Raw genomic sequence first — 24,790 nt, forward strand, 5'->3', positions numbered from 1 at the left:
CCCATTTACAAGAATATCCCAGAATGTATAGATGACCAAGCCCTAGTCATTCCTGAACCTCAGCTTCAGTCTCTACTTCTCCTCAGCCTCCGCCCTCACTACCAATCTTCATTTTCACTTCATATTCAACTTTATTCTCAATTTCAACCTCATCCTTAACTTCATCTTCCCCTCTGCATGATCAGGGAGAATCAGTCTCAACAAATGGTCTTTGAGGATAAGGAATTTCATGTTGCCTGAGTAACCCCACCTAGTCTCCAACTTGCCAGCACAATTGCTGACACACCATCTTTCTCATGCCAGTCTGTAGATAATTGTTTTCAAATATTTCTGTGGAATACGTTTGTGTATTGTTTCCTCCATTAATTTGTAAGCTCCCTCTGGATAGGAATTATGGCTATATTTTGCTCTCTAGACTAAGAAGCTGGTATAGTTATTTTTGGATTGTGGGAAGTTAATATATATTTGTTCTCAGTAATGACGATTTCTCTCACATTGCGTACACAGGTTTTCTTCACTGATCATTCTCATTTGCTTTTTGTGTGGGACCCAGAGGTTTATCATTTTTTCTTATTTTCATGATACATTATTCACTAGTACCATTAGAGCGCACTCACTGTATTCATTTATTCATTCAACAAACACTTATTGTGCTAAGTAACGGGAATGCAAAAAGAACAAGATACAATCACAGACTTCAAGTCTTGGGGCATCAACTAAGTTTTTCTCACTTTGAAATCATTTTATTTATTTTGGCTCTGTAGTTTTGCAAGTAGTAATTTGAATACAAAGACTAGCCGTAATTTTGTAAAAAAAAATTGTTGGATTATTCTTGCAAGGACAGGAGAGACAGCAGCTTTTGAGGTCTTAACATGATTCTTTTGAAATGGTCTTTAGCCACAATACGTCTGAATTTCCTCTTACATTTGTCATACCTTGCATTTCTGTAGCATTCAACCAGATTCTTCAGGTTATTTCCTTTTTATGAGAAGGAAGCTTAGGTTAAATAAAAGGGGCCCCCCAAAAGTAGTAAGATGCCAGAGAAACATTAGGAACCACTTTACAAAAAAATGAGATCCTTTCATGATTCATGGTCTTTACCCTGTAAGGGGATTTATTCTCTGTCTTGGAATAACCCATGCAAAAATAGTTGCAAGATGTCCACAGTCAGAGAATATCACAGACTGGAGCTCTGGAGATTCTAGCCGGATGGAATCTTGGTGAAGGGCTGTGTAGGGACACACGCTGCCCTTTCTTCTTAGTGTGCTGATTTAGTCCCGGGGTAGATCAGTGTGTGAAAGAAAAGAAAGGTACAGGGTTCCCTTTCCTAGAAACTTCTGAGTAGGAAGACACTTTGTTACATTTTTTAGAAGACATCCAACTGGATAAACATCATTTTGTTTCTGGGATCATAAAGAATAAATTTCAGAACCTCGTCCCTACACATTGCATCCATCAATCTAACTGTTTGATTATATCGTTACTGTCATAATTTCGATTCTCCAACGTGGTTCACTATGGTGGTTTTGCAGTATAGACGAGAGCAATAAATATTTCAGAAGAATGGGATATATTCTGTGGTACAGTGCAGGTGAGAAGTTGGTGAGCATCCTTCATCCAGTACCTTTCCCCTTTCCTACATCTTTATTTTTCTAGGTACTTCACAATCTGAGGAACTTTTATCTCCCTAAACTTATTTTTCATATGGTTTCTCAATCAAAACCACTCTCACAGGTTAGGTCAAGTTTCCTTACTTTCATCCCTCCCCCACAGGATATAATCCCTTCCTCAGTTCCTCTTGGGAGGAATGCCTTTTCTGCCTTTCCCAATCCTTTCCTTCCTCCAAGGTCCACTTTAGACCCATGTCCTCCATCAAGTCCTCCCTGACAGCTCCTGCCCAGTTCCCTCTTCCTTCTCTGACCTCCAGCTACACAATGGTATGTGATAATAATAGCCTTCACTGGCCCACTGGTTGACAAAGCACTGCATTCACTTGAGATTTTCACAAGTCCCTGAGGTTTGTAAGGAGACCTTTCTTGTCCCCTCAGAGAGAATGAAAAACTATCCCAAGGCCGTATTGCAAACGGCAAAACTGAGATGTCAGCCCAGGTCCTTAAAGTCCAAAGCTTTTCCACTATAGTCTTTTGTCCCTCACACTTCCATATGCCAACAGAGCCTAGTTCAGAGTGGAGAAAAATTAGACTCTGTGAGGGGCATGGTCTCCCTGAGAGCTAGAGAAGGGGGGATATCACTCAAGCACTGCAGAATGAAGACATGAATTCACTTGTTTGTTATGAGATTTTTTTTTTTGAACCAAAGAAAAGAGGTATTAAAAAAAAAAAAACGCTAGCAGAGAAAATCTCTCTCCTTTGGCTGGGTGACATTTCATGCCTGTTCATATCATTATGTCAGACTTTGAAAAACGAAGTGCTAACGCTGTCTCTTTCCTCACTAGACAGAAGGAAGAGCTGGGTGTCTCCCCAGTAGGAGACACGAATGTGGTGACTGAAACATTAGGATTGAGGCTGAGTCACTGGCATTGGGAGGGTGGGGGGTCAGAACCTTCCCCAGAGCTTTCAAAGCCGGCAAATGTACTTAGGGCTGTAGTTACACACACCTGTTGGCTGCAGCCAGTGCTGGCATTGTCAGCATCTGGAACACGGCTCAGGGAAAATCTCCAGCTGTCTTTAGTTCTTTCAAAATAGATTTTCTCCAGATCAAGGCACTAGTATTTTATGTTTCAATAACTTAAAAAGTAATTTAGGATTCATAAGTAGTTGCAAAATGCTAGAGATTTCCTATGTACACTTCACCCAGCTTCCCCCAATGATAATAACTTACCTAGCCAGAGTTGTTTGTTTTTGATGTAGTATATAAGAACAAATACTTTATCATTATCTATGATGTTTCTAGGGGTTGATAAGCTCAGTTGGGTGGTTCTCACGTGGGGTCCTTCATTCAGTGACTATCAGATGACAGCTGAGTCTAGAGTCATCTGAAGGTTTCTTCACTCACGTAAAGCTGGGCTGGTAAAGTATCTCTCTCCATATGCCCTTTCCCAGCTCCAGCTTCCTAACAGCAGGGTAGTGTCGGGGTAATCAGATTTTTTGTATAGTGGCTGGTTTACTCCAGAGCAGTTGTTCCAGGAGGTGTGGGTGGAAGCTGCAAGGCTTCTTATAATGTAGTCTTGAAAGTCCCAGAACTTCACTTCCATCACACTCTATTGGTCAAGCAAGTCACTCAGGCCAGCCAGATTCAAGGAAAGAGGACTCAGACTCCACATAACAATGGGAGAAGCAGCAAAAAATTGACAGCTATCTTTAATCCATAACTGCCCTGCAGTTTGGTTATTCCCGAGCGGACAAGCATGCTAAGGAAGAGCTCATTAGAAGCGTTGTTTACGTCATTAGTAGGGTAAGTCCTTATGTCTGATTGGCCCTATGAGAATTCTCATCCAGTCACAGGGTCACAGCACCAGCAGGCAGCGTATGCTCAATAAATGTTGTCTGATAGAGCAATCGAAACACCTTCTCAACCCATACATAGTAAGTGGAAATAAATAGGGAAGTAGTGACTATCTCTGTGGACTTTAGGGTAAACCCTGGAATTGGCCTTGTACTGCTGCAGCTTCCATTCTCCAAATAGGCTGGAATCCATCACGTATTTTTTGCTCTATTTGTGTCTGTTACAGAGTAATCCGCCTGGACTAGATAAGGCACTGTGCTAGGTACTATGTGGGTTATCAAGATTATTCACGCCTGGCTTTTGCTCTCAGGAACGTTGATAACAATTCCTCACTACCTTTCTGTTGGGGTCTTATTTTCCTGCCTCAGTGTTAGTAAGCATGGCTGGAAAAATGGTGGGGAGGGGAAACGGTCAGGGGAAGCAATTGCCACGGTTGTTGTGATCGTTAAAACAGGTTACTCCATGAGGAGATCAGCAGCTTGCTGTTTTCTTCGGCCGTGCCACACGGCTTGCGTGACCTTAGTTCCCCGAACCCGGGCCCTCAGCAGTGAAAGCGCGGAGTCCTAACCACTGGACCGCCAGGGAATTCTCAGCAGCTTGCTTCTCGACAGCAGCATCTATGGGAGGGAAACATCCTTCCGGTTCTCTCTTAGGCGAAGAGCAGGGGATAGGGATTGGCATGTTGGATCTCGATTCTTTTTTTTTTCCCCCTTAAAAATGTACCCTCATCCGTGCCCAGATGTCAAATCATCCGGGGAACAATACTTTGAGCACGCATTCTCTGTGTGAACAGAAAAACTTCACCGAGGAGTGGGGACCATCCAGCTTACGGTGGGTGGAGTTGGGGAAGTCTTGGGTAGGAGCACAATGTGCTGCAACGGAAGCTGAAGCGCGGAGAGAGCTAAGAATGAACCCTGCAGCTTGAACTAAGGGAGAGGCGCAAACTGAACAACTTAACCGGCTTGTGTATTCAATATGCTTCCTGTGATCCTCTTCCTCAGATTAAGGTTCCAGCCCTGGGGTTTGCAGGGAGCAAATTCAGTGGAGAGGAAATTAGGTGGGAAAATGGGTGTGCCTGACAATAGCAGAACTGAGTGAAAGGGCGCCACCTGGAGACCTTTTCTGGTGGTGGGAGCAGAAAAGAGGAAACGGGGTGCGTCTGGGAAGCGGTCTCAGTCTGAAGAGAGGAAGAAGAAGGTTTTCGCCTGAAACTGCCGTATAAACGGTGTCAGAATAGTGGCGCTCTGGGTTTATAGAATGAGCTGGAAGACAACTGTGCATGTCTGAACCCTGAAGAGTGTTATTAAGTGGAAGGGGAAAGGCGGCCTTAAGCATGAGGATGGAGGAAGGGGAGAAGCCATTAGACAAATCCCAAGAGTTGGGCTCTTGGGAAGCCCCCTTGGCTGTGGTATTGCCAGTTCTCTGAATGTGCCACGCTCTTTCATACCTTCGGGCCTTTGCCCATGCTGTCTTTTCTGCCAGGAGTACTCGCCCCTCTTCTTGGGCCTGGATGATATGAGGTTTTAAGATGCAGTGGAGGGGCTTCCCTGGTGGCGCAGTGGTTAAGAATCTGCCTGCCAATGCAGGGGACACGGGTTCGAGCCCTGGCCCGGGAAGATCCCACATGCCGTGAAGCAACTAAGCCCGTGTACCACAACTACTGAGCCTGCGCTCTAGAGCCCACAAGCCACAACTACTGAGCCCGCGTGCCACAACTACTGAAGCCTGTGCGCCTAGAGCCCGTGCTCCGCGATGAGAAGCCATGACAATGAGGAGCCCCGCGCACTGCAACAAAGAGTAGCCCCCCGCTCACCGCAACTAGAGAAAGCCCGTGCACAGCAACGAAGACCCAACACAGACAAAAATTTAAAAAACAAAACAAAACAAAAATGATTCAGTGGAAGCTTCAGAACCTTTGGGAGTCCTTTACTGATGATTCTCAGTTTGAATTAGGGCCCCCTCTTCTGTGTCCCTTGTAACTTGGGGCTCCCATTGGACATGAGCTCCATTAAGGTAGAGCTTGTGTCTGTCTAGCTCACTGTAACATTCTTAGTGCCTAAAACTTGTAAATTGTTAATAAATATCTACCGAATGAGATATCTCTGTTGTAGCAGTTATCATAGGTATGAAAATTGTGTAGACTTCTCTGTCTCTCCCACCAGACTTTAACTTCCTGAAGGCAGGGACCATGGCCTACTCATCTTGGTATCCCCAGCACAGTAGCTCAGAGCCTGGGAGGGAAATAGAGGATGGTTTATCAATACTTGTTGAATGAATGTAAAAGGGGGCAGTCTGGGGGTACATGTAAGCTAGTCAGCTAGTTAGTGATTCTAAGTTCTGGCTCACAGTGAGATCACCAGGGGAGCATTAAAAATACTGCTGCCTAGGCTCCACACCAGACCAATCCAAACAGAATCTCCTGGGTCCAGGCATCGGTATTTTTCAAAAGCTTCATAGGTGAATTAATATTGGGAACCTCTGGTCTAGGCTCTAAGGGAATGTCAGAATCTAAGGCAGCCAAGAGAACATTCCAGAAGAGAGCCCCTTTCTGCTGGAAAGGGAAGGGTTTTAGTTCTCTTCCAAAACTGGGTAGGTACTAGAGCAGAAGAGAATAAAGAAGGCTAGATTCTATCCTAACACTCAATGGGTTCTCTATAGGAGAAGAACTGAGGTAGCCAAATGCGCTCTGCTTTTAAGAAATTAGGGCATTTCCAAGGATAATCTTTACCAGAATTCCCAGGGCCAGCAGAATCAGTATTACCTGGGAGCTTATTAGAAATGCAGATTCTCTAGACCCCACCCTCCCAGACCTACGAATCAGAATTGCTATTTGCACAAGATCTCCAGGGGATTTATATGCACACTGAAGTTTAAGAAGCATTGTTCTGAAGTAGTTGTTACCAAAGTGTGGTTGGGGTACCAGCATCATCTGGGGTAAGGGATGGGGTGGAGTCGGGGGGCCTGTGGTTATCACGCTTTAGTTTGCATCAGAATGACCTAAAGGGTTTGATAAGCTCATATTGCTGGGACAATTTCCAGTCCAAATGGAAAATGGTAAACCCACAAACCACCTCATTCAGTAGGTCTGGGGTGGGGTATGAGAATTTGCATTTCTAACAATCAACATCATCCCAGGTGATGTTGATAGTGCTGGTCTGGGGACCACACCTTTGGTTATTACAAATAAGCCTGCTATGACCATTCATGTACAAGTCTTTGTATGGACATATGCTTTCATTTATTTGGGGTAAATATCTAGAAGCAAAATTGCTGGATCATGCGAGAGTTATGCTTTAATGTTAAAGAAATTACCAAACTATTATCCAAAGTGGTTGGACCATTTTACATTCCCACCAACAGTGGACAAAAGTTCTAGTTCCTCCACATTTTCACCAACCCTTGGTATCATCTGTGTTTCAATTTTAACTATTCTAATAGATACATGGTAGTATTTCATTGTGGTTTTAATTTGCATTTCCTTAATGTCTAATGAAGTTGAGCATCTTTTCATGTGCTTATTTGTCATCTACATGTCCTTGTGGTGAAGTGTCTGTTCAAATCTTTTGCCATTTTCTTGTTGGATGGGTTAATTGTTTATTTTTGGGTTTTTTCTTATTACTAAGTTTTGAGAGTTCTTTATTCTGGATATAAGACTTTTATTATATACATGATTTGCAAATATTTCCTTTCAATTATCATTGTCTTTTCATTCTCTTAGTAGTGTCTTTAAAAGAGCAGAAGTTTTAAATTTTGATAAAGTCCAATTTACCAATTTGGTTTTTTATAGAATGTGCTTTTGGGGTTGTATCTAAGAAATCTTTACCTAACCCAGGGTCACAAAGGTTTTCTCCTACGTTTTCTTCTATAAATTTTATAGTTTTAGGTCTTACATTTAAACCTATGGTCCATTTTTTGTATACAGATCTCCAATTTTTTCATCATCATTTGTTGAAAACACAATCTATGTCTTTAATATCTCTCAACATCGCTTTGTAGTTTGCAGAGTATAGTTCTTTCATACCTGTTGTCAGATTTATACCTAAGCATTTTATATCTTTTAATACTCTTGTAAATAGTATTGTTTATTTAAATTTTAATTTCTGATTGCTCATTGCCAGTATGTGGAAATACCATTAATTTTTGCATATTGATCTGGTGTCATACAACCTTGCTAAACTCATTAGTCCTAGTAGTCCAGACCACATTGTCCTTTCCATATTTCTATAAATATTCCGGAGCTTTGTTCTAGGATTTGGTTAACTCACTTGGGAAGAGCTTAATGCTTTTGGGTCTTGTTTTTAAGATGTGTTAGGTAGGACTGGGGCAGTGTTCAGCCTAGGACTAATTAGTCTCTACTACAGAGCAGTACCCTTCTGTATACTCTTATCCCCCCACCCATGAATCTCGAAGTTTTCAAGTCTGTTTGGTGAGAACAGACACTCTTCTTAGCCCTATGTGAGTGCCAGTCCATTACCTCTAACCTTTTTAGATGATTCTCTGGCCTCAGATAGTTTCTTTGTATGTATGTGCTGATCAGTCCTCAGCTGAATACTCAAGTGAGAACCTTCTGCAAACCTCTAGAACTTCCTCTTTCTGTGCAGTTCTCTCCTAAGAACTCCAGCAGCCTTAGTCTCCTCAGACTCTCAGCTTTGTTTTCTCAACTCATTGAGTTTGCCTGGCTCTGCCTGGGCACCCTCTCTGTGCTATGGCCTGGAAACTTCTCTCAAGGCAGTAATCTGGGGCAATTATAGTGCTTACTTCATTTCTTTCACATCTCTCAGGGATCAGTATCCTTCTTTGCCTGATATTCAGTGCCTTTCAAACCATTGTTTCAGATATTCTGTCAGTTTTGGGGGTTGTTTCATGTGGGAGAGTAAATCAGTCCTTAATCATGGCCAATAGTTTGCATTTAAAATTTAAAGCATGCTTTTATCCTGAAAAGTATTTATATATTTTATAGAATTAAAAATAATTGGCTTATGTATTTCTCAACTAAAACTATAGTTTTCTTCACCTGAAAACTGTTCCTGACCAAGTGAATTGCCCTTTGCTTTAAAAGCAACCTCACTGCTCACTCCAAGATGTTAGAACAGAGCTGCATCTGAATATAAACCAAGCTGTATTAAATCACTGTGTGTGTATTTCACAATGACTGGCAAAACACAACTGTAGTTCTAGGTACAGCCACTTGAACTAGAGCAGCAGCATTAAATCTTCGCCTCACTCAAGTATGGACATTCTGTGGTTTGCTTTACAGCTGACATGTCAAAGACATCATGAGGAAGAAGATGAAACTCAAAGGTAACATTTATAAACATATGCTCCCTGCTCTTAGATTAAGTGTCCCTGAAGACTTCAACCTAAAGTGAACCTCTGTAAGTCAAAATCCTGATTGTGCACATGCTGATGTCTTCTATTTGGATAGCAGTGGGAATTGCTAAGTGACTATGTAAGTGACGAGAGTGAAGCACAAGCATTTATTTGAGAGTGTTGAATAGGGGGAGGTGCAAAATGTGAAGCAGTAACAAATGAAAACTGCCTGTAGACGTAGAGGAATGACAGGAATATATTCAGTCATGTATTGAAGTATTAAAATGTAAGTACACTCTAGAAATAATACAGATTCTGAGGCCTGGATTCAAATCCTGCTGGTGACAATTATAGCCGTGTAACCTTGGGGAAGTCGCTTTACCCCTCCTTAGTTCCCACAGTACTACCTTACAGGGCTGTTGCAAGAATTAAATGAAATAATATGTGCAAAGCACTTATAATAGTGCCTGGACACAATGAGCTCAATATAAATATTAGTCCTTGGTACTACCATCATCATTTTTTTTTTTTTTTTTCATATTTTGGCCACCATGCAGCTTGTGAGATCTCAGTTCCCTGACCAGGGATTGAACCTGGGCCATGCCAGTGACAGCGCCTAATCCTAACCACTAGGCCACCAGGGAACTCCCATCATTATTATTACTGTTGTTTTGGAAAATTGCATGTGCAAGGGCAGGAAGGAATGTAGAATGTGTAAAGCGCCAACAGGGAAGGTCTCCTTGAGAAGGTGGAATCTGAGCTGGTTTTTGAAGTATAGAAAGAACTTATGATGGATATAGGCAGTGATTCTTGGTGTAGGAAACAGAATGAGCCACAGTTCAAAGAAAGAAAAAAGTTGGAGGTGTGAGGAAGTCGAGCTGGCATGTATGGTGTTGTTGGGCAGTAGTGATAAGGCTGGCAGGGAAAAAAATTACAGGGTTTGGCAACTGTTTAGATGTGGCAAATGAGGAAGGAGGTGTCATGTATAACCCAAATATAAGCTGGACATCACAAGGCTCAGTCTCAAAGCAATGCTGAACTGAAAAATAGTCTAGCAACCAGAACTATTTTAAAACAAATTCAAATTTTTCTTGCCATTTTCTAAGAACATTAAAAAGCATAAATTTTAGGAACAATTCTTAAACTTCACTTTCCTCACCTGATTCTTACATTTCATCAGCTCTGGAGCTCCTCACTGTCTTAACCCCTCACTTTCCATTTCTTCTGTTCTGTCTTTTGTTCATCTCCTCCTTTCCTTCCGCCTCTTCAGTCTTGTCTCTGTTTATCCATTCTCCTTATTTTGAATCACAAAGCCTAGGGACCATCCTGGAAAAGGCAGAACTCTACTTAGAGGGCAGGCTTAGCAAAGGTATCAAAGACAATATTCTCTTCATGGTGGGTGGTAGAGAAGTTTATGTTGTGGCAGAGAGGTTATGTACCAATACTCATGTTAATACATTTTTTAAATCAACAAAGATAACACTAACACTTCAAGTCTTGGTGATAGGCTAATGGGTGAATGTATCATTACAGAAATAGGGAAACCAAAGAATAGAACTCAAGATGTTGAGTTTGGAACGCAGCATGTGTTGGAGACACAGCATCATTCCAGAATTAGGTAGGCAAAAGAAAGCTGGATAAATAGATCAGGTATTACATGGATTTGGACATGATCCTCAAAGAAATGATAGTTGAAGATGTGGGAATGAATGAGAAGAGAAATATAGAGAAAATATAGAGAAAGATGAGAGTTAAGGACAGAACTTTAGAAAATACCTACATTTCAGGATAAGAGTTGACAAGAAGATTCAAGAAAGGAGAGAGTGGTCCTGGTGTCCAGGCCTTACCCAGATGAATTCCATCAGAATCTCTGGAGGCGGAATTCATGCATTAACATTATCGACACCTTCTCCAGCAATTCCATGTGCAACCAAGGTTGAAAACCATTGTTCTAGTGGTTTATGTGATGATACTTAATTGTTTTTAGGGTGGTGGGGGAAAGCAGTTGTTAAGGAATAAAGTCCTAGTTTATTGGATTTAAAAACCAGAAACTCTAACATTCTCATTTTGCTGAGGAACCTGGGGCTCAAAGAGATTCATTAATTGTGTGACCTTAAACGAGTAATTTAATGAATTTCCAACCTTGTACTTACCTCTCACCGTCTTAGACACGGACTCCTCTCCCTCGTCCTCTCTCACCCACTCCTCCCCACCCCAGCCCAAGTCTTCCATTACCCTTGCCCTGAGACTCCCAAGGCTGTTCAGTCCTTCCAAAGGCTCTCCATTCAGATTTTAGAACACATTTCTGAAAGGCTAAAGTCTCACCTGAGGTCCTTCAGCAGCAGCAGACTAGACCACACTGTCAGAGGAAAACCCCTTAAAGGCTGTCTCGTAACTTTGTGAGCCTGGGGAGAAGGTTAACCTCTAGAAGAAAATGGGGCGGCAGGGAGCCTGTATTTTGAGGTGCTGGAGGTGGAGAAGCTCTGACTTCTAGCACAGCCCCCTCCGTGCTGTTTATGAATTGGCGTCGAAGTCTGGGCTGTGGTGGCGAGGCTGCCAGAGCTGATGAGGACACAGCATTTGTGGGAATTCTGTGACTCCAGAAGGCGAAAGGTCAGTTTCTTGCTGCCCGAGGGTTTATCTCTGGGAATCTTGACTGGTTTCCAGGGTTAGGCTTCACCTCTATTGTTATCTGGAAACACAGGAACAGCCCTGTTGTCGTGCCAGACTGGGTTAGACGTTGGACCCCATTCCCCACGGCACTGTAATCACGCCCTCCCCCAACGAATGAAGTCCTACAGTCTTCCAAAACAGCTGGAAGAGGATTTTTAAAGATACACAAACCTGCTTATGTTCCTCTCATACATAAACATTCGGGCTTGATTTGTACTACCCCTGTCTTTCATTTTTTCTCTGGGCTCCACAAGCCCATACCCATGAATATGATCCAACATTGGAATGCACTCTGGAGCTTGAGGACACGCTTGAAATCCCCTGCAAACACTTGTCTTTCACTCATCCTGATACACTGAAAAGATGTGCACATGTAACCCCTGAACTCACACATAACTCCACCAGCCCACAGTCACACTAAAAGTGGGTTTGAGTTACACATGTGCTTGCTTACACCTCGGCTCACACACTCCCACCTGAACGTTTGTGTACACAGGACCTGTTCATTCCTAGCAGAGCCAACATCTGTGTTCATGGCCACATTGAAAACACACCTTCAGGTTCCTAAGAAACAAATGGCAATAGAGAAGGGAACCAGGGCAGCTGAAAGAACGGCCCTGCTCCTTCTGCTTCTGTCCTGAAGCAAAGCAACCAGCATCTTTTGGGCTAACTTGGTGCGTGGGGCCCCAGTGTAGACTTTTACAACAGGCCCTGATCTGACTCCGAGGATGAGAGGAGCAATCTCCTCCCCAGCCACGTCTGCTGGGTTCTTCCAGCTGTCTCCAGGGCAGTTCTCCCTAAATGCAAACTATTAGCATTTCCTGTTAAAACATTTCTAATAAATAAATGAATACATCATCTTCTCAACCCGAAGCAGGTCTGAAAGCAGCCTAGGAGCTACTCTGAGCTAAGGATGGACATGGACCACCCAGCACCAGCCCACTGGCTCAGGGCCAGTGCTGCTTTTGTTTGAATTCCTGTATGAGTAACTGCTCGAGTTGACGCCAGCCAAACTCAGTGAAATATTATTTTTAATATTAAATAAATAGATGGTGGGGTGTGTTGATCTTTTTTTTTTTTTCCCCGCAGTAAATTGCAGCATCACAACATTAGAAACTGGCTCTTGTATCCAGATTTCCTCAGATACCAGAAGGAAGGGTGACATTCTCTTTGACCTTCCTCATGGAGTACTTACCCCCAGGAGACAGAAAAGTCCCAGTTGGTGTTGACAGGACCCTATTTGGAGTAAGCTGGGAGTTCAAATGCTAACAAAACTTGTATGGGATCATCAACCACTCTTGCTAATTTTTCTAACTTATCTATTCCTTTCACTATACAAAAGGCACATGCTCTTTATATAAAAGTCAGAAAGCAGAGATGAACAAGAAGCTGCTGAAATCCTACTACCCAGTAAGAGACAATTACTGCTAAATTTTAGTGACTGTTCTTGCTTTTACATATTTATATGTATGTATAACACTCAATGAATGTTGATTTTACAAAAATGTACATTGTACATATGTTTTTTTTTACACAGAATTGATCTTGGGCATCTACTTTATGTCAGTAAATACTCTCCTAAAACTCTACTTGTAAGGACTACATAATACCCCATCACATGAACATGCCACAGTACGCTCAACCAGCCTCCCATTGTTGGATATTAAGGTTGTTTCCAAGTTTTTTCTATTATAAACAACACTCCAGGAAAAAAAAAAAAATCCTTGTAGCTAAATCTTTGCATACATCCTTAATTATTTTCTTAGGATAAAGTCCCAAAAGTAGAATTCTAAGACTTTGGCTACATATTGTCAAATAGCCCTCTAGAATGATTATACCAATTTACATTGCCACGAGCAGGGAATCAAAATGTTCCCGTACTTGAACCTCTGCCCTGCTGCATATTATTCTTCAAAAACAATCTTTGACAATTTGTTAGGCAAATAAAAGAAAGAAAGAAAAGACAAGAAAAAAGAACCACCAACCAACCTTAAACATTTAACATGAGAGGTGAGCAATATAGAAGTTTTGCATGTCTGAATCTTTTTGGCAGCATGTCTTTTGCCATGTTGGGCAGTGAAGGGAAGAGACAGAAGAGGAGTCCTGGCTGTGATGGCCTTCAGAAAGGCTCAGACAAGCGAGAAGATGCCTTGACATCAGGTACAACTGGAGGAAGTCAATGCTCTGAAGCTCCAAGGTGAGCCAAGAGGAGAGGCTCTCCCACAGGGGTTCCCCAAATGTATTCTCAATGAGATTCATTTATTTGAAGGGAAAAGACACTGAGGTCAAGGAGGTTTGGGGAGCAGTGGGATAAGCCAGGTTAGACCAGTTTCTTCACAGCAGGATTTCTCAGAATGTATAAAATGCTAATGGGGGTGCTGAAGCTCCAAGGGGGAGACGTGGTATGCAATGTAACCACAGATCCAGCTTCACCTCCCACCCCCCACCTCATCTTTTTTTATTTTCCACAAAGCATCTCATGGACCTGGAGCTTGGTGGAATACACTTTAGGAAATGCAGTCTGATGCCGCAGTGGAAAATGGTCTTCACAGAAAAAGCAGAGGATGGCAGTTAGGACAAAAATGAAGGGATGGGGAAGAGAGAAAGAAGGAGATGAGAAAAAGCAGGAGAATGGAGGGAAATTAGAAAAAAAGGGGGATAGTAAAGAAACATAAAGGGGAAAGGAAAGGAGAAAGGGAGGCAAAGAGAGGGAGGAAACATTTAAGAGAATGAGGATAAGGAAGTGCGGAGCAGGAAAGTACCACCAGAAAGACCCCTTCTTACTAAAACCACCTCCCCATTGCTTTGAGGAGAGACACAGGAGAGCCTGTGTCTTCTCTGTGCTCATCTCCCCTACAGACACCCAACGCCAGCATGTCACTCTCCACGCCTGGTTTTCTCTGAAGTGTGACCCATCTCACAGTCCCTTCCTCAATGGCTAATTACTTAAAATGCAAGAATTCATTTGCAAAGGAAGCTCAAAACAGTGGGCCCCAAAGTAACCCAGAAAAATAAAATAAGAAATTCCAAAGATATTTAATTACTGCATCTCTTATTATTGTGTGTAGCTTCTTGCAGTATAAGACATGACCAAAACTAACCAAACATTCTCTACTCAGCCAGGAAGTCTAGTTGCCTAAAGAGCAGATAAAGGCAAATTGACAGCTTTTAAAGCCCAACAGGGCCTTTTACCCAAAAGAGCCTGCTTTCAAGCAAACTGAAAGCACCAAAGTGGTAAAATAAATTCCTAAAAGCTTAAATGCTGTGCATGTACACAGTGCTAAACCCCTTAGAATTCTACAACAAAAAAGATACTTTACTTAATGGAAGCTGTTTGTTATTTTTTAAAAGTCTCAAGTAACACATGCTAAAACAGAAATAGTATTTTGAAATAAACTCATGGAGTGTTCATCCAAATCTGAAACCCCTAGAGTTCTCAGAAATATGGGGTAGGATTTGAAGCAGTTGCCTTAAGATTGACACCAGATTTCATTAGAACAGTGATTCCCGACACCCTTAATCACCATGACTCTGTTTTTGTTTTTTGTTTTGGGGTTTTTTTTAGTATTATTCCCTGCAGTCACTTATCTCGGTTTTCAGTCTGTATTTATGTCCACAATTGCTCATGGGTTCAATGCTGGACTGTCAGGTTGACCAATAATATCCCCAAATTTTCTGTGATTTCAACAAATGTAGTGACTAGCATAATACACCCTGGGTTAGAGAATGGAGTTGATACTATTCTATCCAAAAGGAAACTTGACATTTAGTTAACCTATTTAATCCTATCACAGATAAGGAGCTGGCCCTTCATATTATTAAAAATAAGACATAAGCCAATATTACTGACTTTGTAAATGTCCCAGAGGATGAAAATCCTCACATTTGAGATTTTTCTGAAAACCTTCCAGCTTTTAATATTTGCTGCATTTTTTAGAGTTGACTCATCCTAAGCCTCTAAACCAGGGGTGGCCAGTGATGGCACATGTGCTGCTGTTCTCATTTTCTGTGCCTGTGGCAGACATCTCTAATTGACCTCTGCAACCATTCCCACTGAGTGGTTTTCTTAATACAGTGTTCCAAGCAACCAATGGGTCAGAGCTGGTGCTGAAGATGAAACCAGCTTGTCTTTCCTGCTCTACCCTGAATCTTAGGTGATTTGTTCATAAGGCAAGGATAGGGGATACAGGCTCAGTATTCCTCTGAGTAGGAAAGCTTGAGATTCCATATTCAAGATGGAAGATGTAGAAATGAGGGGAACCACGAGATGTAGAGTCACATGAAAATAAGATCCAACTTCTCCCCCATCCCCTTGACAGCTGATTATAAATAACCCCTCCTCATCCTTTTTGCCTTCCTGTATTCCTCTTCCTAGCACAAGTGCAAGGATCAGACACAAAGGTATCAGAAAGGTTTGTCCAAGAATGGATTAGTCTGGGCTGGAGAAACTTCCAAAATGGTCTTGAAATAATACTGATACCACCCTACAGGGTGATAGGGTCAGAGTTTCCTGGTCTTCCAAGTCTCTCTCTCTCACATTATCTCCTTGGAGCTTGACAGCCCTGTGAGAAAGGCCAAAGAGATGTTGTCTTCCCTTTTACTCATGAGGAAAGAGAAGCTTAAAGAAGGTGAGTGATTTTGCAAGGTCATATGGCTGTGAAGGGATGGAATCGGAAAAGGAACTCAGATTTTAAAACTGAATCCAGCGCTTTTTCTGATGCACTTGTGCTACTCACATTGGGGTGTAAGCATGCCAGGACAGGTAGGGCAGGGCCAAGAGATCATTTCAAAGACTTGCTATAGGGAATTCCCTGGCGGTCCAGTGGCTACTCCGTGCTTCCACTGCAGGGGGCAAGGGTTCGATCCCTGGTTGGGGAACTAAGATATTGCAAGCCTCGCGGCATGGCCAAAAAAAAAAAAAAATTGGTATAAAATGGCACTTTTAGGAAAACATTTTTATATAAAAGAGTAAAGGCACATTATGAAGTAGAATGCAGAATTTGCATGATTTTTTACAATAAAATATAAGATTTCAAAGATATTGGCACACTTTTTCTGGCCATGCCCCCAGGCCTTTGGATGGTGTGCTTTCATTGTTCTCTGCTGTTCTGGTGGAAATGAGTGAGTACTGCTCTTTACCATGTTGCCTCTCACCTTTTCTTTCCTTCCCCTTCTCCTCCTTGTTCTTCTTTGTAATCTTCATTTATTTAGGTGACGATGCCACCCTCAGAGCCTCCCAAAGGCAGCTTGCCTGTGAATCATTTCAGAGGCATGGCGCTGCCATGGTTAGGTTCTGGTGAGGCTCTCTTCCTGGCTTACAAACAGCTGCCTTATCACATATGTCCTCACATGGCAGAGAGAGCAAGAGAGGCTTTCTGCCATCTTTTCTTATAAGGGCACTAATCCCATCATGGTGCTCCATCCTCATGACCTCTCTGGATGGGTTGATCCAGAGCCTGAACCCTGTCATCAAGGACTCTGATGTCCATAGCACTGCCTTCATACTGAAACTGATATAGTATGTCTGAGACTTTGTGCTTCCTAGTTCACCTCCAGTGAACATGTCTCGTTAGTTGGAATTATGGCATGGACCCATTTCCAAACCAATCACGATGGCCAGTGTGATGGGCTTTACTGATGCACTCAAACCAATCAAAGTTCATTTCAAGAGCTGAAGGGTCAACCCATCCAAATTCCATGGCTGCTTCATAATCTGGGAAAGAAAGGAGTAGAGATGATGGGATGTGACTATGTTGCCCACTACAATTTCCTCTTTAAAACTATCCACTTTAAACTATTGACTGTGTCTGCTACATGGAAAGTTGTAAGTAAAATGAACTGTCTAGCTGACCATCTGCCTGTTTATTATGAGCTATAGTGAACATCGTGGGAGAGGGTAATAATGGAATGGACCCTATGGAAAACACAAAGGGAAATGCTGTGAATACTAAGGCCAACACCCCTCTGAACTCTTATGTTGCGGCAACACAAAAGCATTCAAGAAAGGGACAGATGGACTTCCCTGGTGGCGCAGTGGTTAAGAATCCACCTGCCAATGCAGGGGACATGGGTTCGAGCCCTGGTCCGAGAAGATTCCACATGCTGCGGAGCAACTAAGCCCGTGTGCCACAACTACTGAGCTTGCGCTCTAGAGCTTGCAAACCACAACTACTGAGCCCACGTGCCACAACTACTGAAGCCCGCATGCCTAGAGCCCGTGCTCTGAAACAAGAGAAGCCACTGCAGTGAGAAGCCCGCGCACCACAACGAAGACCCAGCGCAGCCAAATAAATAAATTTATTAAAAAAAAAAAAAAAAGAAAGGAACAGAAGTCCCTAATCCGCAAAACTGCATTTGGGGTTCCACTGGGTCCACATTCTACCTGCATCCACTCCCTCCTCCAGGTCTGGGAAGAGCCATCTTCATTCTTCTTCCATATGGAAATTTAAATCACTTTGCAAATGACTTTGGAATATATATAGTTTAAAAGTTGAGAGTCCATTATGCTAAGTGAAATAAGTCAGTCACAAGAGTAAATATATGGTGTAATTACACTTATATGAGGTACCTAAAGTAGTCAAATCCATAGAGACAGAAAGTAGAACAGTGGTTGCCAGGGCTGGAGGTGGGGCAAATGTGGAGTACTGTTTAATGGGTACAGAGTTTCAGTTTTGCAAGATGAAGAGTTCTGGAGATGGATGGTGGTGATGGTTGCATAACAATGTCAGTGTACTTAATAGGACTGAACTGTATATTTAAAAATGATTGCAGTGGTTTCTGTTTATTTTACTAGAATTTAAAAAACGTTGAGAATCATTTGTGGGATTTCCTTTTTTTAACCTTACTTTCAGCATAATTTTTTTTTTAAGTTGTATTTTTATTATAAACATCTTACTTGAATAGTCAGCAAAATTTTTTTTTTCCCACCTCAGGCACCTGGACTTTTCTTTTTTTACAGTTAAATTTAGACCTTCTATTGAGCTACTCTAGATTTTTTTCTAGATTCACAATGTTTGTTTTTTTTTTTCATCTAAAATGTTCCTGGGACTTCCCTGGTGGTGCAGTGGTTAAGAATCCGCCTGCCAATGCAGGGGACATGGGTTCGAGCCCTGGTCTGGGAAGATCCCACATGCTGCGGAGCAACTAAGCCCATGCACCACAACTACTGAGCCTGCGCTCTAGAGCCTGAGAGCCACATCTACTGAGCCCGCGTGCCACAACTACTGAAGCCCGCACGCCTAGAGCCCATGCTCCACAACAAGAGAAGCCACTGCAATGAGAAGCCCCCGCACCACAATGAAGAGTAGCCTCCGTTCGCTGCAGCTGAAGAAAACCTGCGAGCAGCAACGAAGACCCAACGCAGCCAAAGATAAATAAATAAAAATAAATAAATCTATTAAAAAAAAAACTTTCTTTAAAATGTTGCTTTTCATTTTTACCCTCCCGATAATGGAGTTCTTTTGCAGCTCCTTTTTCCTCTCCCAAATGGAGTGACTTTAGTTAACTTTAGTGGCCATTAGCAGTACCATCATCACACATTTTCTTGGGAGGATGACCATAGCCCAGTTGTGTTTTGGGTAGGATTCAGCAAAAGCCAAATTCTGTCACTAATTGGGGCTGCAGTCTGAGTGTCGCATCTTTCCCCAGGTGCTCAACAGTCACCTCCTCTGCCCGGTCCTTTATGAACAAGATTTCACTGGGTTGTCCCAGCTTCCCTGAGGTCTGTATATCACCACCATTATACACAGGGACACCCAGAGATGTTAAGTAACTTGTTCAAAGCTCACAGTTAGTGTCCTTGGCTCTAAGCTTTGTACTGTCGTTCTTTCTATACTACAGTGCTTCCCCCCAGTCTTTTCCCTCTACTCCAGGCATTAGGATATTTCCACACCTGAAATGGGGATTGAAAAAGCCAGCTGGGAAGAACTGGTGGTGGAATCACTGCAGTGAGAGATGAGTCATCACAGCTTTCTGACTTGCCTCCCACTGTCTCCCTTTCCATCTGCCCAGTTCCTCCCAGTTCCCCCACTTCTCCAGCAGCCATCACCACACCTAACCCAAAGGGCACATCGATCTTCTCCTTGAGCCAACCTGGGTAAAGGCCAATCCCCTGCTTCCCTTTTTTGAGCAGAAACAAGGATAGCACTTTTCAAAAGTAAAGGAACATTTACTACGAATGTAAGATAAATTGTAATACATTAGCATATGATAAATGACATGCCCACAGGCTCCGTGACAGTTCCGAGGCTGACCATAAAAGGCCAAAAGGGGGCAGTGACCCAATTCCTGGAAATCCCCAACCCCTCTCCAAAATAGTTGGAATAATCTTCTCACTCATTAGCCTATGAAATTACCCAGTCCATAAAAACTAACCACCCCAAATTTTGGGGCCACTCTCAAGCGTTTTGAGACAGACCAAATTCTGTCTATGGAGCGTGCCATGCATCTCTCACAATAAATCTACCTATCACTTTGCCTCTTGCTGAATTCCTTCTGCGCTGAGACATAAAGAACCTGAGCTTCAGTAAGTCCTGAGACCAGGTGTTCAATTTCGATTAAAAGACAGTGAGTGGGTTCAAGTCCCAGCTCACGGGTTCAAGTCCCAATCTGAATTTTGGCTGGGTTCGAATCCCATCTGCGTTGTGTGGTTTCAGAGTTAAGAATGTGTTCAAATTCCAGCAATGCCCATCACTATCTAGCTGGGAGACCTCAGGCTGGGCAAATCTTTCCACCCCACGAAGTCCCATTTCCCTCCTATGTAGGGTTTCAGGGAATATTGAAGAGGTAAATGCACACAGCATTCAACAACCCCTCCCAAAATGTTCTGTTATCAATGACACTATGAGCTGGGTGTGGATACTCCAATTTCACAGATAAGGCAGCCTTTGAACCCAGGTCTGCTGTGGTCAAGGCCCAGGTTCTTTCCATCTCCCCACTGCTGTGACCCTCATGTGAGCACTTGTTCTCATACTGTCTTGCACCGTTACCACACTGTGCATTTGTGGAGGCCAGAACAGCCCTAAGTAAACAACTGTTTGAACTGAATGCATGAATGCCCACATTAGTAAAAGGAGAGGAAATGATTTGAATTTGAGAGACAGAAAAAGCACTTGTACCAGAGGCTAACAGATTAATTCATTTAGACAGTCAGTTAGTTAATATTTACCAAGTATTCATAAGATACCTGGCCCTATTCATATAGATTGTACCATTTTGGATGCCTGGAGGGATTGGGGAAGGCAGGGTGGTGGGATTGGAGGAATGGGAAAGTTGATCCAAAAAAAGTCTGAATTATAAATTTTAACATTATTATTTTCAGATAATTGGAAACCTCAAACTGGGTTAAAAAGTATTATTAGAGACAGTGAAAACTGACAATATAATACGATTTTTAATAACTATGTTAGTAACCATTATGTGAAAACATTCCTGTCCTATTCTATTCCAAAATCCTGGTTGCATGCATACTTTGCATAATCTCTCAAAACTAGTCACTTTAAATTCCAAATTAGCACAGAGTCCAAGTGAAGGTTTTTATTGGACTGTTGCTATGGGCAGAAAGTACTTGAAAAGAAGACACCACACCTTGGATAGGAGGTGCAGAGAGCCTTCCAGAGAGCAGGGCTTCATGTCTTGAAGGAGGTTTATGCTTCTTCACTCAGTCATTCACTTGATTTAGGAAGGAGACAATCAGCACATGTAGGAACCCCAAAGGTCCCAGGTATGTGCAGTTAGTTGGGGGTAACACCACCATTGCTGGGAAGGCTTGATGTGGTTAGGGTTCTGGATGAATTGGTGGAAAGGCGGGAAGAGAAGGAAGAACCCAGGGCCAAGGATTCCTCAGTGTGGGCATCTGCAGGTTCAGGTGGGTAGAAGAACAGACAGGTTAAAGCAGGTTGGATCACAGGTGACACAGTGAGGAAGGGCTCACGGGAGCGGCTCCCAAGCATGAATCCTCAAAATGAGTGTTGAAATGGGAATGAGATGAATCTGGGGACTTCACTCCTCTTGCAGTCAGTCTTGAGTCATTAAATGGGTTCTGGCTGATGTAGAAAGGGGATGGGTGAAGGCAGTCTAATAAGGTGCCTCCAAGCATGTTTGAATCCCAGTCTGTCTCAGGCTGAGTGATCTTGGCAAATTATTTAACCTGTAGGCTTCCATTTCCTCATCTGTAAAGTGGGGATGACAACAACAGTATCTGCCTCCTGGGATGTTATGAGGATTAAATAACTTGATGACTGTCACATGCTCAGCATTGTACCCAGCACCTAAGCACCTCGGTGCTCAGTATCAGGCAGTGATGATTATTATTGAACTGCAGGGGTCTAGGGCTACCACTTTTGGCTTGTTAGCTCCTCAAGGGTGGGATCTATGGTTTTATCTTTAGTACTCATTAAATTATTTAGTTCACTATCACGACTGTTTATAAAATAACATTCAGCCATTTTGTAACATGGCTTCTGCTTCCAGTGATGACTAATACCTGATACCAAGCAACCTCTCTGTGGACCTAGAACCAACTTTTCCAGGTTTTTTTCCCACCAGAAAAAGAGACAGCTGAGCCATAGCAACACCGTTGAGCTGTCATGTGAGTCATCCCTGCTCCCATTGCATATCCTTAGATTATTCCCCAAACCTCAGATCCCAATAAAAGAGCCATCATAGAAAGAAAGAAGAAAGGAATATGAAAGCAGAAGTAGAGAACTGTCTGCCTGGAGAGTTGGAAGGCATTTCTGAAGGTTCTCCAGACCAAGCACCCCACAGTCAATTAAGTAACAGTGAAGCCAAGAAGGGGACAGAGAGAAGTGACGGGAGGAAGGAAGGGAGCCCTCCAAGGAAAGGTAGGTTACAGGTTCTAAGGGGGTTCAACAGAAGCTTTGCTTCTAATTCCAGTGTTAACAACTGATCTATGCTATGTTAGACAGGCTGAAATTCCTGGGGAGTTGACAGGAGGTCTCTTCCCAGATCCTGAGGCCTCTGGCTGAGACTCTCTTTTGCAAAGAGGCACCTGTGGATATTCTCATCAGATAACTAGGTTAAATTATAATAGACTTTTTTTCAACCCTAATTACTCTTTTCTACCTAGCTTTTGTAGTACTCATGTACAATATGTTACCACTTTCTTTCTTTGCCATCCCTTTTCTTTTTAAATGTTGTTTTTCTACTTCTCTCTTTCATTCAAAGTATAAACTTTTTTTTTAGAAAAGTCCCTTCGTTTCCTTATTTTCTCTCCCTCTGCCTCTCCAACTCTCTATCTCCTGCCCTTTGCCCTTCTGTTCTTTCTGATTATTTATTTCGTTTTCTGTTTTACTTGCCATTTATCTTGCTCTAACGCTGCATATGAGCCTCTACTCGTATTCAGGTCTACATCTTCAGCCCAAGAGAATACCATCTCTTCACAGGGAGGAAAATCTAGAAAAAACCCGGAGCTCTGGTTCTGACCCTTCTCTTATTGTGTGGCTCTGTTATTCCTTACTTCTTTTAATTCTTAGTCTCAGCACTGAAAAGAGAGAATGACCCAGGATACTACTCAGTAATGCACTCTACTAATCACCTTTCAACTAAAGGCTTAGAAGGCACAGCTTCACTATTTAAGGTGCAAGATGTTCCAGGCTGATATTATGGCACTGATATTATGCTCTTATTACAGGACTAAGTAATCTGGCTGAAGTCCAGCCTCTGCCACCCTCTACTGCCCACAGGCATTGAGACACTTTGTGATTCTGGGATTCACTTTGGAATTATAGAGATTTTGGCAGAAAGTTTCTTCAAAGTCAGTGCAGTCCATCTGGCCACCTGACATCTACGTCCCTGAATCCAGCGAAGGGAAACTCACTACTTCCCAAGTCAGCCTAATCCATTCCACGACCAAATAAGAAAGCTAGATTTTCATAGAAAACATTCGTATATTTTGTCATGGTGGTTGTTTGCTTTGCAAATTCTCCTTCCATGAATTATAGTTATTCATAACTTTCAATAGCTATAGGTCATTGCACTCCTATCAAAGTTTTTGCAAGACAGAGGGCTTTAAAGTTATCAAAATACTGGATTATGTGTCTTTTTGAATTACAGATGTGGAGGTAAAAATGTGTTTGTAGTGCATGGATCCATCCTCATCAGCCTCATCATCTAGTATAATAATAATCGCTAATACTTCTATAGAATTACTGTGTGCCAGGCATTTTCTTAGCATTTTGCATATATTAAATTGAGTAAATATAATTTCTCTAGGCAACTTTTCCTATTTGCTTCCCTACAGGGGCCCAGAATTTGATGGCATATCCACAAAAGAGGGAATCTAGATGTCATCTAGTCCAATCCTCAACTTTCCCCACAAGTCCCAGAGAGGGTGTGTGCCTTACCTTAGGTCACACAGCTATTAGTGGTAGAGTGGGATCTCAAGCATCTTAATAACAACAAGCTCACTGTTCATAGCCAGGATCAAGAATGGTATTGTAGGAACCTGAGATTCTCTTTCATAAGAATCTGCCTTGTTTTGTTCTACATATGGCTAACACTCTGCTGCAAGGTGCCAAAATCACCTTTCCTACCTTGTTATCTTTTAAAGTAAGTCCTTTTTTTTTTTTTTAAGTACTTCTTAATATATATATATTTTTTAATTAATTAATTAATTTATTTATTTTTGGCTGTGTTGGGTTTCGTTTCTGTGCGAGGGCTTTCTCTAGTTGTGGCAAGTGGGGGCCACTCTTCATCGCGGTGCGCAGGCCTCTCACTCTCGCGGCCTCTCTTGTTGCGGAGCGCAGGCTCAGTAGTTGTGGCTCACGGGCCTGGTTGCTCCGCGGCATGTGGGGTCTTCCCAGACCAGGGCTCGAACCCGTGTCCCCTGCATTGGCAGGCAGATTCTCAACCACTGCGCCACCAGGGAAGCCCCAGTAAGTCCTTCTTTGAATTTCCTTTAAGGCACTTGTATCATCTCTCCTTCCATTTCCCAGTGTTTTTAAAAACTTTTCTAATATAGCCAAGTGAATTTCTTTCCACGTCAGTGAGATTTCTGGATCAGGAACAAAATCATTTCAACCTGTCTGCCATTAACTCTCCCATCAGAACAACTGACAAACACAGTTCAGTTGACGTATTCAAGATCTGTCGGATCTTTCTACTATGTGGCTTATGGTGAAGGGTGAGCAGGTGTCAGGAGAGAAGAACCCTGGGTAGAACATGGAGATGTGTGGCATCTTAGCTGGCTGCATGTTGAACAGAGCACCTCTCTGGCAGCAGAGAAGGGAGCTGGATCCCTGGCTATTTGCTTCCATGGACGTTCACCTGAATTCTGCTCCTGGGACAGAACTGAAAACTCCTGCCCAAATCTGGTTGTGTACAT

The 24,790-nt window shown here is 42.6% G+C and overlaps 1 long non-coding RNA gene across 3 annotated transcripts in view; it reads right to left on the reverse strand.

The window, feature by feature from the left end:
* Positions 1–3,254: 3,254 nt before the first annotated feature.
* Positions 3,255–24,790, reverse strand: part of LOC133094061 (uncharacterized) — a 42,069-nt gene continuing 20,533 nt past the window's right edge. The window contains exons 4-6 of one of the 3 annotated variants that reach the window (XR_009701355.1): positions 11,101–11,467; positions 9,935–10,101; positions 3,255–4,082 (exon numbers count right to left, since the gene is read on the reverse strand). This is a non-coding gene — a long non-coding RNA (uncharacterized LOC133094061). Of the gene's footprint in view, positions 4,083–5,642; positions 5,697–9,873; positions 10,102–11,100; positions 11,468–24,790 lie in introns of those variants that run through there. The other 2 variants (XR_009701354.1, XR_009701353.1) reach the window with 2 other exon arrangements.

Source organism: Eubalaena glacialis, chromosome 1, assembly GCF_028564815.1.
Source record: "Eubalaena glacialis isolate mEubGla1 chromosome 1, mEubGla1.1.hap2.+ XY, whole genome shotgun sequence".
Lineage (NCBI taxonomy): Eukaryota > Metazoa > Chordata > Mammalia > Artiodactyla > Balaenidae > Eubalaena > Eubalaena glacialis.